Below are 12,989 nucleotides of genomic sequence, written 5' to 3' on the forward strand. Positions count from 1 at the left end.
TACAAACCATTACTGAGTAACCTATAACTGCGACATTGCATATAAGTAAAATGTTGACTACAGACCAGACATAAAGGACATAAATACCTGTGTGAGTTTTCTGCTCAGACATGAGCCAACCCTTGGCAGATGCCATATATTCAAAGAACGCTCTTTGCTCTTATCTCAGAGGCTACCACATTCGGATATGGAGCTTGTCAGCCAAACCAAAGGTGGTGACATTGTGAAGATCAGGGTCCAACTCTCCAAAGAACTCCACCCCAAGCACCTAGACTGGCTACGCTATTGTAATATTCTCTTCAGGAGAACTTTGATGCGCACAGATTTGAAACAGTTGGATTTCAAGGACCGCAACTTGAGAACTCGTCTAATGGCACCAAAAATGCAGATCCAGCACAATTACAACACTTCAATCCTGCTGTATGAGAATATGCTCACCCTGTGTGCTGATGTAACTCACAGCCTGCTCCAGATGAAAGCTGTCTATGACCTCATAACTGAGAAAGCTGATAGGGGAGTCCTGAATCTTGTAGTGTGAACAGCTGCTTGGATCCATTGTTTTTATGAGATACAACAAGAAAATATACAGAATCAATGATATTGATTAGAATTAGGGTCCCAGAAATGTGTTTAAAAAAATCTGATAGCAGCGTGATCTCCTTCGTAGACTACTACAGGGTGCAATACAGCCTCATCATCACAGACATGAATAAGCCATTCTTGGTGAGCCAGAGCAGATGGAGAAAGGGCCAGAGGAGCATCCCCCAGGACACTGTGCTGCTGGTCCCTCAGCTGTGCTACCTCACAGGACTAACCAGTGACATACAAACAAACCATAAACTGATGAGTCAGCTGACTAGACAAATGTGAATGTGCCCAAAGAGCTGGAAGAAGGTGTTGAAAGAGTTCATGAAAAAGAGACAAATCTGAACATTCAAGATGAATTTTGACCTTGGAAGGTGAAGTTTGATGCCACGTGCTTGCACATCTCAGAAAGAATTTTGGATACAATAGAGCTCTATCAAAGAGGAAAATCCTCATTTATGACCGATACACAGCTATCAACTTGGTTGAGAGAGTCAAAAAGCAGACCATTACTTGGACCAATGCCACTAAATAACTGGGCCATCCTTTATCCTGAGTATTGTTCCATTGAGGACAACTCCTTACTGTGGAATCTGAAGGAAGTCTCTGCAGTCATGGGCATAGACATGAGAGAGGCAAATGGATATAAAGTTGACAAAGACCCTGAGTCCTACAAAGAAACTTTAAAGAAGCATGTCACAACAAATACATATACGGTGGTCTGTATTCTGCTGACCATGGGAAACAGAGATATGATGAGATAAAAAGATTCTTGTGTGTTCAGTGCCTGGTCCCCAGCCAGTGTGTGGTGGCAGAGACCTTGCACTATGAGAAGACCCTGAGAACCACAGCCGTCAAGATTGCCCAGCAGATGAACTGCAAGATGGGAGGAGCACTCTGGAAGGTGGACACAGATATAAAGAATACAATGTTTATCTGGATCAGTTGCTTCCATGACATCGTGAATTGGCAGCAGTCGATTGCAGTGTCTGTGGCCAGCACCAATGAAGAACTGACCAAGTGGCACTCTCAATGTCTCTTTCAGGAGCCTGAGCAGGAGCTTGCAAGTGGAGTAAAGAGCTGTCTGAAAGCTGCCTTGGATTCCTGGTTTAAAAATGTATAGAAGGCACCATAGAGCTTGGTGGTTTACAGGGAAGGAGTGGGAGATAGCCAGCTTCAGACCCTGCTGGACAGGTAAATGGTACAGATGGTAGAGTTCTTTAAGCATGGGTGTAAGCACTGTATTCAGATAATTTTCATTGTGGTGAAGAAATGAATCAACACCAGGTTTTTTTGAGTGAGGCTCCTATGAATCCACCTCCAGGGACAGTGGTTGACCAGGTGGTGATCAGGGAGGAATGGTATGACTTCTACATTGTGAGTCAGACTTCACAGGACAGAACCTTTACTCCCATTCATTATAATGTTATCTACACTACAACAGGCTTGTATCCAGATCAAGGTCAGTGTTTAACCCAAAAACTCTGCCACATGTACTATAACTTACCAGGTATCATCCAAGTCCTTGCACCATGCCACTATGCACACAAACTGGCTTACCTCATAGGGAAGAACATTCTCCAACTGCCATTGGAGTCAATGTCTAAATATTTCTATTACCTTTGAGCTACAGAGGAAGACCTCCATTTCTCCCCCCTCCCCCCACTGGAAGAATGCTGCCATTCCTCCAGTATGTGTTCTTGTCCCCTTTGTTAAATTGCAGGTGGCTGAAATTGCATGTACTTATGTTTGGGTCTTTGATTATGCTCCATTGATCTATGAGTCTGTTTTTATATCAGCACCATGGTATTTTTAAAGACTATAGCTCTATAATAGAATTTGAAGTCTCATATGGTAATATTACCAGCATTGCTCTTTGTGCTCAGGATTACCTTGGCTCTTTGCAGTATTTTGTGATGCCATATGAATTTTAGGAACATTTTTTTAATAATTCTGTGAAGAATGTCATGGGGACTTTGATTGGGATTTCACTGAATCTGTATATTGCTTTTGGTAGGATGATCATTTCCACAAATTAAATTCTACCAATCCATGAGCACAGGAGTTTCTTCCTTCCTTCTCTTCAATCTCTTTCTCAAAGATTTGAATTTTTCATTGTAGAGATCTTTAATGTCTTTGGTCAGGTTTATTCCTAGATATTTTTGAGGCTGTTGTGAATGGGAGAGTTTCCATGTATTCTTTCTCCAATTGCTTGCTATTGGTATATAGAAAGGCTACTGATTTTTGTAGAATGATTTTATAAACTACCACTTTGATGATAGTGTTGATCATTTCTAAGAACTTTCTGGTGGAATTTTGGGGATCCCTTATGTATAACCTGAATATCATCTGAAAATAAGATTAATTTTACTTTTTTCCAATTAACACTCCTTTAATTTCCTTCTTTTCTTTTTGCTCATGCAGGAGTTTCAAGCAGTATATAAAAAGGGAGTGGAATTAGTGGACAACCTTATCTGGTTCTTGATTTTAATGAGAATGCTTCCAGTTCTTCATTTAGAATGATGTTTGTTGGCTATGGGTTTGTTGTATATGGCTTTAATTATGTTGAGGTATGTTCCCTCCAGTCCAATTCCCTCTAGGATTTTTAGTGTGAATGCATGTTGAATTGTGTCAAAGGCTTTCTTTGTATCCTTTGAGATGACTATGTGATTTTTGTCTTTGAGTCCATTTATATGATTTATAACATTTATTGACTTATGTATACTGAACCATCCTGCATCTCTGGAATAAAGCTGACTTGTCCATGATGGATGATCTTTTTAATGTGTCTATATGTGGTTTGCAAGTGTTGAGGATTTTTGTGTCTATGATCATTAAGGATATGGATCTGTAGTTTTCTTTTTTGGTTATGTGTTTACCTAATTTTGGTATTAGAGTGATGCTGGCTTCATAGATGGAGATTGGGAGTTCTATCTCTATTTCTTTTTGAATAATTTAAGTAGTATTTGTTGTAGATATGCTTTAAATGTCTTGTGCAATTCTGTTGTGAATCCATCTGGCTTGAGCTTTTTTTTTTAATCAGGAGATTTTGTATTAATCTTTCAATTTCCTTATTTGTTATGGGTCTGTTTAAGCTGTTGATATCTTCTTGGTTTAGCTTTGATGGTTCCCTTGATTTTTACATAGCCATCTATTTCTTTTAGATTTTTTAAATTTAATATGGATTTTTATAGCATTCCCTAATAACGTTCTGGATCTTTGTGGTGTCTGTTGTGATATGTTCCCTTTCATCTCTGATTTTGTTGATTTTGATTTGTTCTTTCTTTCTTTGGGTTAATTGGGCTAAGGGTTTGTTTATTTTTTCAAAGAACTAGCTCTTAGATTGATTCTTTGTGTGGTTTTCTTTGTTGCCTACCATTAAGCAGGCTTTAACTCCATTTACATAGTTGCTGGCTACCCCCAAAATAAAAGTGCCACTACTACACAGATGTAGTTTGTTGTGGTTATTAAGCTTTAAAGCTGGGGTTGGACCATTGATTTTCTTCTTAGCAGACCTAATTATGAGAGCCACTCTTGAGGAATGAGTCTTCTGAGTTAGTTCCAGCTCCATTACTCCAAGTCCTGTGTCCAAATTATGTTCTGTCTTCAGCAATAGGGTTTACCTTCAAGTTCTGGGAGGAAATCAAGGACTGAAGCAATAGCCTATGTTATTTTTAGAGACTTTTTGGACTACCTTGACAAAAACATAAAGGGAGGTTCTCCCTGTCTGTCAGTGTGTTTCTTGTTTTGTAAACTTCATCTATCCATATGCACTCATGTACAGATTTCATATGTATATTTCTTAGTTGACTTTTGAATTCATGCATTTTCAGCTATTTTGTCACACCACCTAAGAATTATTTACCTGTCCTCTCTCTCCTTGTCTAACCCCTTCTCCTCTTTCCCCAAGTAAAGTACCCTCATTTTCCCCCTTTATAATACCTGTCTCTATTATCCTGTGTCTCTTGAGAACTTCATTCTCTTTATCCCCATAGTTCATTGTATAACCGTCTTCCTTTCTTCAAGGTTAAATACCCTCATTTTACCTATTTCACCCTTGCTAACACCTGTCTCCTACTATCCTCTCTTGTGTTCCTTCTTTCTCATTACCTTTATAGTTTCTTTCCATTTTCTCGGCTCCTTCAGTTATATCAGAATATATATACTCACATAAAGTGTATAGTACTAAAAGCCACAAATGAGAACCAAAGTCACTTATTTTAGTGAGTCTGTGTTACTTCACTTAGTATATTAGTTTTTAGTTCCATCCATTTACCTGGAAACTTCATAATTTCATTGTTCTTTACCACTCAGCAGAGTTCAATTGTGTAAAAGTACCACGTTTTCATTATCAATTTGTATGTTGAGAGACATTTAGGGTTATTCTATGTCTTAGCTATTATGATAAAAGCAGCAACAAACATAGATTCACAGGTATCTTGGCAGTAGGATGAGCCCTTTGGGTACATGCCAACAAGTGGTATACTTAGATCATATGGCAAATTTATTTTTAGTTTACAAAGAGTTCTCCACATTGCTTTCCATAGTGATTTCATGAGTTTTCAATCCAACCAGCAGTGAATAAGCATTCCCTTTTGCCCAAAACTTCACCAACATTTTGTGTCATTTGTTCTTTTGATCTTAGCCCTTCTGATTGGGATAAGATGAAATCTTAAAGTGATTTTTATTTGTATATCCTTAATTTCTAAGGATTTGGAACATTTAAGTTCTTCTCATCTATTTTTATTTCTTCTTTTGATATCTCTGTTCAAATCCATTGTTCATCTTTTAATTGGGTCATGTGTTTCCTTTATTCTTAGTTTTTTTATTTAGTTCTTTCTATATTCTAGATATTAATCCTCTGTCAGATATGTAGCTGGTGAAGATTATCTTCTCTTTGTGGATTTTCTCTTTGCTTCCTTGGTTGTTTCCTTTACTGTACAGAAGCTTTTTAGCTTAATGAGGTCCCACTTTTCCATTGTTGACCTTAATCCTGAGCAACTGTGTCCAATTTCAAAAGTCTTTTCTTGCATCAATATCTTGTAAGGTACTACCTAAGTTTTCTTATAAGAATTTCATAGTTTGAGGTTTCACACTAAGGTCTTTGGTCCATTTAGATTTGACTTGTGTTCAGGGTGATAGATAAAAGTTGAATTTCATTCATCTACAGGCAGAGATCCAATTTCACCAGCACCATTTGATAAAGATTCTGTCTTTCCTCCAGGGTATGCTCTTGGCACTTTTGTCAAATGTCAGGTGACTGAAACTGCATGCACTCATGTTTGGGTCTTCCATTTTGTTCCACAGATCTATAAGTCTGCTTTTGTGCCAGTGCCATGCTGTTTTATGACTAGAGTTCTGTAATATACTTTGAGATTCAGTATGGCAATTCCCCTAGCATTTCTCTTTGTGCTTAAAATTGCTTTGGCTGTCCAAGAATTTTGTGGTTCCACGTGAATTTTAGAATTTTTTCTAATTGTGTGAATAATGTCATTGGTATTTTGATTGGCATTGCATTAAATCTATAAATTGCTTTTGGTAGGATGTCATTTTCACACTATTAATTGTACCGCTCATGAGTGGGGGAGGAATTTCCATCACCATGTGTCTTCCTAAATCACTTTCTTTAAGGATTTAAAATTTTTATTGTAGAGATCTTTAATGTCTTTTGTTAGGTTTATTCCTACATTTTTTGAGGGCTTTGTGAATGAGAATGTTTCCATGACCACTGTCTCTGACTGCTTGTTGTTGGTATATAGAAAGGCTACTGATTTAAAAAAATATATTTATTGCTTTTACTTTATGTGAATGAGTGTAGTGCCCACATGTATATAAGTGCACCAGTGTCATCCAATGCCTGTGGAGGTCAGAGGAGGGTGTCCGATCCCCCGATCCTGGAGTTACAATTTTCAGTTGTCATGTGGGTGCTAGGAATTGAACCTAGGTCCTCTGCAAAAGCAGCCAGTGTACTTATCCACTAAGCCATCTCTCCAGTCCCCAAGGATTCTGATTTTTGTAAACTAATTTTATAACCTGCCACTTCACTGAAAGTGCTGATCATTTCTTGAAGTTCTCTGGTGGAATTTTTGGGGTCTCATGTAAAATACCATGTCATCTGCAAATAAGTATAATTTGATCAGTTCTTTTCATGTTAGTGTCCCTTTAATTTCCTTCTCTTGTCTTATTTCTCCAGCAAGAGTTTCAAGCACTATAGTGAAAAGGAATTAAGAGAGTGGGCAGTCCTGCCTGGTTCCTGATTTTACTGGGACTGCTTCCAGTTTTTCTCTATTTAGAATAATGTTGGCTGTCGGTTTGTTGTTTTTAGCTTTAATTATGCTGAGGCCTGTTCCATCCAATCCAATTCCTTCTTCTAGGACATTTAATATAAATTCATGTTAGATTTTGTCAAAGGCCTGAGTCTATTGAGATGATCAAGTGATTTTTGTGTTTACTCCATTTACATAATTTTGAATATTTACTGACTTATGTATATAGAGTCATCCCTGCGTCTATAATAAAGACAACTTGATCATGGTGGGTGATCTTTTTGATGGGTGTGTATGCAGTTTGCAAGTAATTTGTTGACTTTTTGCATCTTTATTTATTAAGAATTTGTACATATATTTTTCTTTTTGTTGTATTTTTACCTGGTTTTGGTACTAGAATAAAACTAGTTCATAGGAAGAGTTTGGGAGTTCCCTCTCTGTTTCTATGTTTAAATAGTATTGGTTGTATATCTTTTTAAGAATCTGGTAAAATTCTGCTCTAAATTCGCCTGGGCCTGAGATTTTTTTAATTGGGAGGCTTCGTATTACTGTTTTGATTTCCTTATTTGTTATGGGTCTGTTTATGCTGTTGATCTCTCCTTGTTTAACTTTTTAGGACCTCGTGAGTTTATAAATTCCTCTATTACTTGTAGATTTTCAAAGTTAATAGATTATAGGCTTTAAAGAATTCCCTTATAATGTTTGGATATTTTTGGTCTCTGTTGTGATATTTCATGTTTTAGCTCTGATTTTGTTGAATTGGATTTGCTCTTTCATTTTGGTAGTTGGGCTAAGGGTCTATCTTGTTTATCATTTCAAAGAAAAACTCAGATTCATTGAGTCTTTATATTGTTTTTTTTGTTGTTGTTTCTATTTCATTGGTTTGTATAGTGATTTTTTAATTTATTCTCACCTGTTCAGATTCGGCTTGGTTTGTACTCACTTTTCCAAATTCTTGAGCTGTACCATTAAATCATTTATATGTGCTCCTTCTTATGTTTTAATGTAGCTGCTTAGAGCTATGCTTTCCCTCTTAGGATTGTTTTGAATGGTCCCATAGGTTTTGTCGTGTTGTATTATCACTTTCATTTAGTTCCAGGAATACTTTTATTTCTTTCTTGATTTTTTTCTTTGACCCATTCATCATTTGGGAGTGTGTTTTTTCATTCATTATTTTTATTTTATGTGTATGAGTGTATTGACTGCATGGGTGTAAGTGAACCCATGTTGTGCAATGCCTGTAGAGGTCCGAAGAAGATGTTGTATTCCCCTGGAACTAAAGTTATGGTGGTTGCTAGCCACCATGTAGGTACTTTCTATCAAACCCAGGTATTCTGCATGAGCAGCTGGTGCACTTAAATGCTGAACTATCTCTCCAGCACAGGAGTGTGTTGTTTAATCCTCGTGAGTTCCTGTAGTTAATAGAGCCTTCATTTTTGTTGATTTTAAGGTTTAGTATTGTAGTCTGAAAGAATACATGGAATTATTTCAAATTTTTGGTATTTGTTGAGAATTCATGTGTGTGTGTGTGTGTGTGTGTGTGTGTGTGCGTGTGTGTGTGTGTACCCCATTATGTGGTCTATTTTAGAGAAACTTCCAAGGGCTGCTGAGTATAATGTAGATTCTTTGGTGCTCGGGTTAAATATTCTGTAGACGTATGTTAGGTCCATTTGATGTATGATATCATTAAATTTGGATGTTTCTCTGTTTATTCTTCAGCCAGATGACATGTCTATGGAGCAAGTGGGATACTGATGTCACCTACTGTTATTCAGTTTGGGCTAATCTATATCTTGAAGTCCAATAGTACAGGTTTATGAAACTATGCACATCAGAATTTGATGCATATATATTCATGATTGGTATGTCCTCTTGGTTGATGTTCCTTGATTAGAATATAGTGACCTTCTTTATCTCTTCTGATTATATTTTGCTTGAAGTCTATCTTGTCAGAAATTAGAATTAGCAATTCCGGCTTGTTTCTTGGTTCCACTTGACTGGAACTTTTTTTTTTTTTTTTTTTTTTTTTTCCTTTCACTGAAAGATGGTGCCTGCCTATCCTTGGAGGTAAGATGAGTTTCTCGCGGACTAAAGGGAAATGAATTTTCTTTCTTAATGCAGTCAACTAATCGTGTCTTTTCATTAGGTGGTTGAGGCCATTGATATTTAGGGTTATTATTGAAAGGCATGGATTTGTTACTGAAATTTTCTCTTTGTGATCTTAGTCTTATTTTGTGTTTCTGTATTCGATACCATCATTTTTTTTCTTTCTATAACTTCTTGAGTATGGCCATTACTTTCTCCATGCCTTTGTATTGCTTCGAGCATTCTCTGTAGGGCTGATTTTGTGGACATGAATCCTTTCAGACTATTTGTGTCATGGGAGATTTTTTTCTTTCCCCTTTGACTATGATAGACAGTTTGTCTGGTATTCTGAGTTGTCATCTATGGTCATTTAGAAGCAGAAATAATTTGGTCCAGGCTCCTCTGACTCTCATAATTTGCATTGAAAAGTCTGCTGTAATTCTAATGGGCTTTCCTTTATTTTAACCTGTTTTCCTCTAGCAACTTTAAATACCCTCTTTTTGCCCTGTACATTTAGTGTTTTTACTATGATATGTCATGGGGCGTTTCTGTTTTGGCCCTGTTTATTTGGTGTTCTGTGTGCTTCTTCTATCTGTACAGGTATGATTTTCTTTAATTTGAGGGAGTTTTCTGCTATAATCTTGTTGAAGATCTGGTCAATGCCATTGATGTGAGATTTTACCACTTCCTCTATGCCTATTGATGCAAAAATTTTTGTCTTTTCATAACCACATTTTCTACCTTTTCCATTCATCTTTTTTAAAAATTTTCATCTTCTCTCCTTAAGCAGTCCAGTTCTTCAAATTTGACATCCAGTCTTGATATTGCATTTCCTATTTCATTCATTCTGTTTGTGAGGATTTCTTTTGTCTTTCCAAATTGGCTTACTGAATTTTTCAGTTCCATCTTCATTTTGGCTTGGGTTTTCTTCAATATTCCTATCTCTTTTGTAAATTCATTTTCAAGTCCTGATTTGTTTTTGTGGTTTCACTCAGCTGTATTTTCATGTTTTCTTGAATTTCAGTCAAGAGTTTATTTCTGTCTTCTGAGTTCAGTTAGTTCTTAGTTTTTGTGTTCTTTAGAGTTGTTGAATTATTTGATCATGTTTATGATTGTTTTGTTAAATTCTGCATCCTGGGATTCTTGCGGGTAATTTTCATTGTTGAGTATTTCTGTAGTACTGTTGGGTTTTGATGACACATTATCTTTGTTATTCATATCATTTGTGTTTTTGCATTGTGGTTTGGGCATGTGAATTTCTTTTGTTGGTTGTGTGTATGACATGAACTTCTGGTTTGCCTTTGTTTAGTTGAAGTTTTGTTCGGTTTATTTTGTTGATGTGTCTTGGTTGCTTTTTGGTAAGGTATGAATAGTTAGTTTGTCCATGCTTCAGGTTCTCACTTTTGATTTTTTTATTGACAGGACTGGATGGCTCCAAGCTGTTAAAGAGCTCTCCAGCAGGGTGGCCCAATTCAATAATATGGGGATCCACTGGTTTGGTCCTGGCATGCTACTCAGGTATTCTCAGGCTGGAGGATCAGGAGGCTGGCCTAAGGCCAAAGTGAGGGTAGGAATAGCATGAGGAGGTTCTAACTTTCTATGCAGAGTAGGTGTGGGCCCTAAAGCAGAAGACCGTATAGTCTGGGTGCAGGGGTTCAAGATATACTGTGAATGGTATGGGTTAGGAGGCTGCCTAGTCCAGAGTTCTCAGGCAGGAAGAGCAGGAGCAGGCCTAGGTACAAGTCTGGAATGGGGACAGTGTTGGGAGAGACAATGTAGGTGTTCAGTTCACAGGAGAATGAAGCTGCAGTGGTTGGAATTTACCAGGGTACACTGTAGGTCTCAGACAGAATTTTGCAGAGGGCACCCTAGGGCCAAGTTGGGGATAGTGTTGGAATGTCTAACTAGCTAGGTAGAGTAAGTGTGGACTCTGAAGCAGGAAAATGTAGGAATCTGGGTGCAGGGAGATCAAGATGTAGAGGGCAAGGTCTAGGTTAGAACATTAGTTCAGAGGTCTCATGCAGGAGAAGCAATAACAGACCTAGGCTCATCTCTGGAATGGGGACCACATGAGGACAGCTGGTGGAAATTCAGGAAAACCAAGACACAGTGGGTGGGGTCTGACTTACCACAGTACTCTGTAGATCTCAGGCAGGTGATGTGAAGTGGAGTCCAGGGCCAAAGTCATGGTGGGAACAGCATGGGGTGGATGTATCTAGCTAGGCAGACAAGTTGTTGATCCTGAAGCAGGAGAATATATCTAGTCTGGGTCTCCTTAGAATTTGGAATACATTGCACTGAATCTATAGATTGATTTTGGTAAGATGGCCATTTTCACAATATTAATTATATCAGTCCATGAAAATAGGAGGTCTGTATATCTTCTTTTGTCTTCAGTTCCTTTTTTCAGTGTTTTAAAGTTCATTGTATAGGTTTTTCACTTCCTTTGTTAGCTTTATTCAAAAGTGTATTCTTTAAGCTATTATGAATAAGATTGATTCTTTCTCAGTGTTTGTCATTAGTGTATAGGAAGCCTATTGACTTTTTTATATTTCTAGTTATTTCTGTTTTTATTTTGTGTAATAATTTATGCACATGGTTTTCAAAAATAAGCAATTACAGAAAGCTGAAAGAACCTAAAGTCATGATCTTTCTCTTTCATCCCTCCGCAGAGGTAGCTCTTCAAAATTTCTTTCTTTCTTTCTTCTAAAGGAGTTAAAAATCATTTTGCTAGCTATACTGTACAAAGTAGTGGGTTCCGTTAAGACATTTCCATGCATGTATATATTTTGATCATATTCACCCCTCTATTACCATCTTTTTCTAAAGAATATTTTTATTATTCCAAAGAGAGGCAACTCTTAACACATTTTTCTAGAATTAACTTGAAGCAGGTTACATAAAAATATATATACAATGAAGTTTAAGTGTGGAAAAGTAGGGATAAGAAATCAAAGACTAAAGCCAGGTGTGGTGACACATGTCCTCAATCCCAACACTTGGAAGGCAGAGCCCAGCATATCTCTGTGAGCTCGAGGCCAGCCAGTCCACCCAGCAAGCTCCAGACAAGCTGGGGTCACAGGTAGAACCTGTCCCAAAAAGACAAAAAAACAAAAGTCAAAGACCACAGGATTTGCCAACATGGGATCAACATTGGTGGAATAATAAAGGTTTCTATTAGCTCTTTTCCCTTTGTTTGAAAATCATAATTAGTTTATTGGGTGGGGATTTATTTACAGAAGTGTGGGTGCCCCCCCCATTGATAGCTGCACTGGAAAGTCCACACTCAAATATAGATCTAGACACTTCTGGACAGCAGCACAAAATGGCAAGAGAGGTGCTTCCTGTGTTCTCAGCCTATATATCCTTAGCCTGTCCCCAACATGCACCTAAGGTCTACTGATTGGGTGGAAGTGGTAACTGACTTCCTTGATGAGAGTGGGAAGGAGGTGTGACTGTAGTTTGCCAGCATAGTGATCAGAGGACAATTTCCAGTTAACAAACCACCTCTTCCTCCAGCTCCTACATTCTTTCCGCCAACCTCTTCCTCAAAATTCCCTGAGCCTTGGAGAAAGGGGTAGGTGTGTGATGATCTTCCTCCCATTGCAGCAAGGCAATGAATGAACTTTCGAGTCTCTGCGTCATCAGTTTTCCATGGGCTGTTGGCCCATTTCAGTGGGATTCCATCTACTATAAAAACACAAACAGCCAGAAGGAAGAACATCTTAACAGGGGCTGCTATAATAACTTAAACTATGGCTGTAAGCACAAACTCTTGGACAGTACTTTAGCAAGTGTGCCACACCCATCTTGCAAAACAATTGCAATGGCTTCCCACTGGGGCCTATGTTCTCCCCTGCCACAGGGGGTTGGCCTGGTCTACAATACCAGATATGTATTCCACCCCTAGGAATGGGCACTATATCCAATAAAAATTTTGCTGGTTGTACTAGATGTACCACTATAGCACCAGCAGGAATATCTTGTTTGGTATGTTCATAGTGCAACACACAGACTCTATTGTTGAGCAGAATTATAGAGGACGATTCTCCC

General features: G+C 37.9%; 1 pseudogene; it reads left to right on the forward strand.

Annotated features, from left to right (window-relative positions):
• The first annotated feature begins 1,893 nt into the window (after positions 1–1,893).
• The window catches only part of LOC103745667, a 52,905-nt pseudogene continuing 41,809 nt past the window's right edge, over positions 1,894–12,989 (forward strand).

The sequence above is a fragment of the Nannospalax galili genome, unplaced genomic scaffold (genome assembly GCF_000622305.1).
Source record: "Nannospalax galili isolate Female #2095 unplaced genomic scaffold, S.galili_v1.0 scaffold1383, whole genome shotgun sequence".
NCBI classification, from domain to species: domain Eukaryota; kingdom Metazoa; phylum Chordata; class Mammalia; order Rodentia; family Spalacidae; genus Nannospalax; species Nannospalax galili.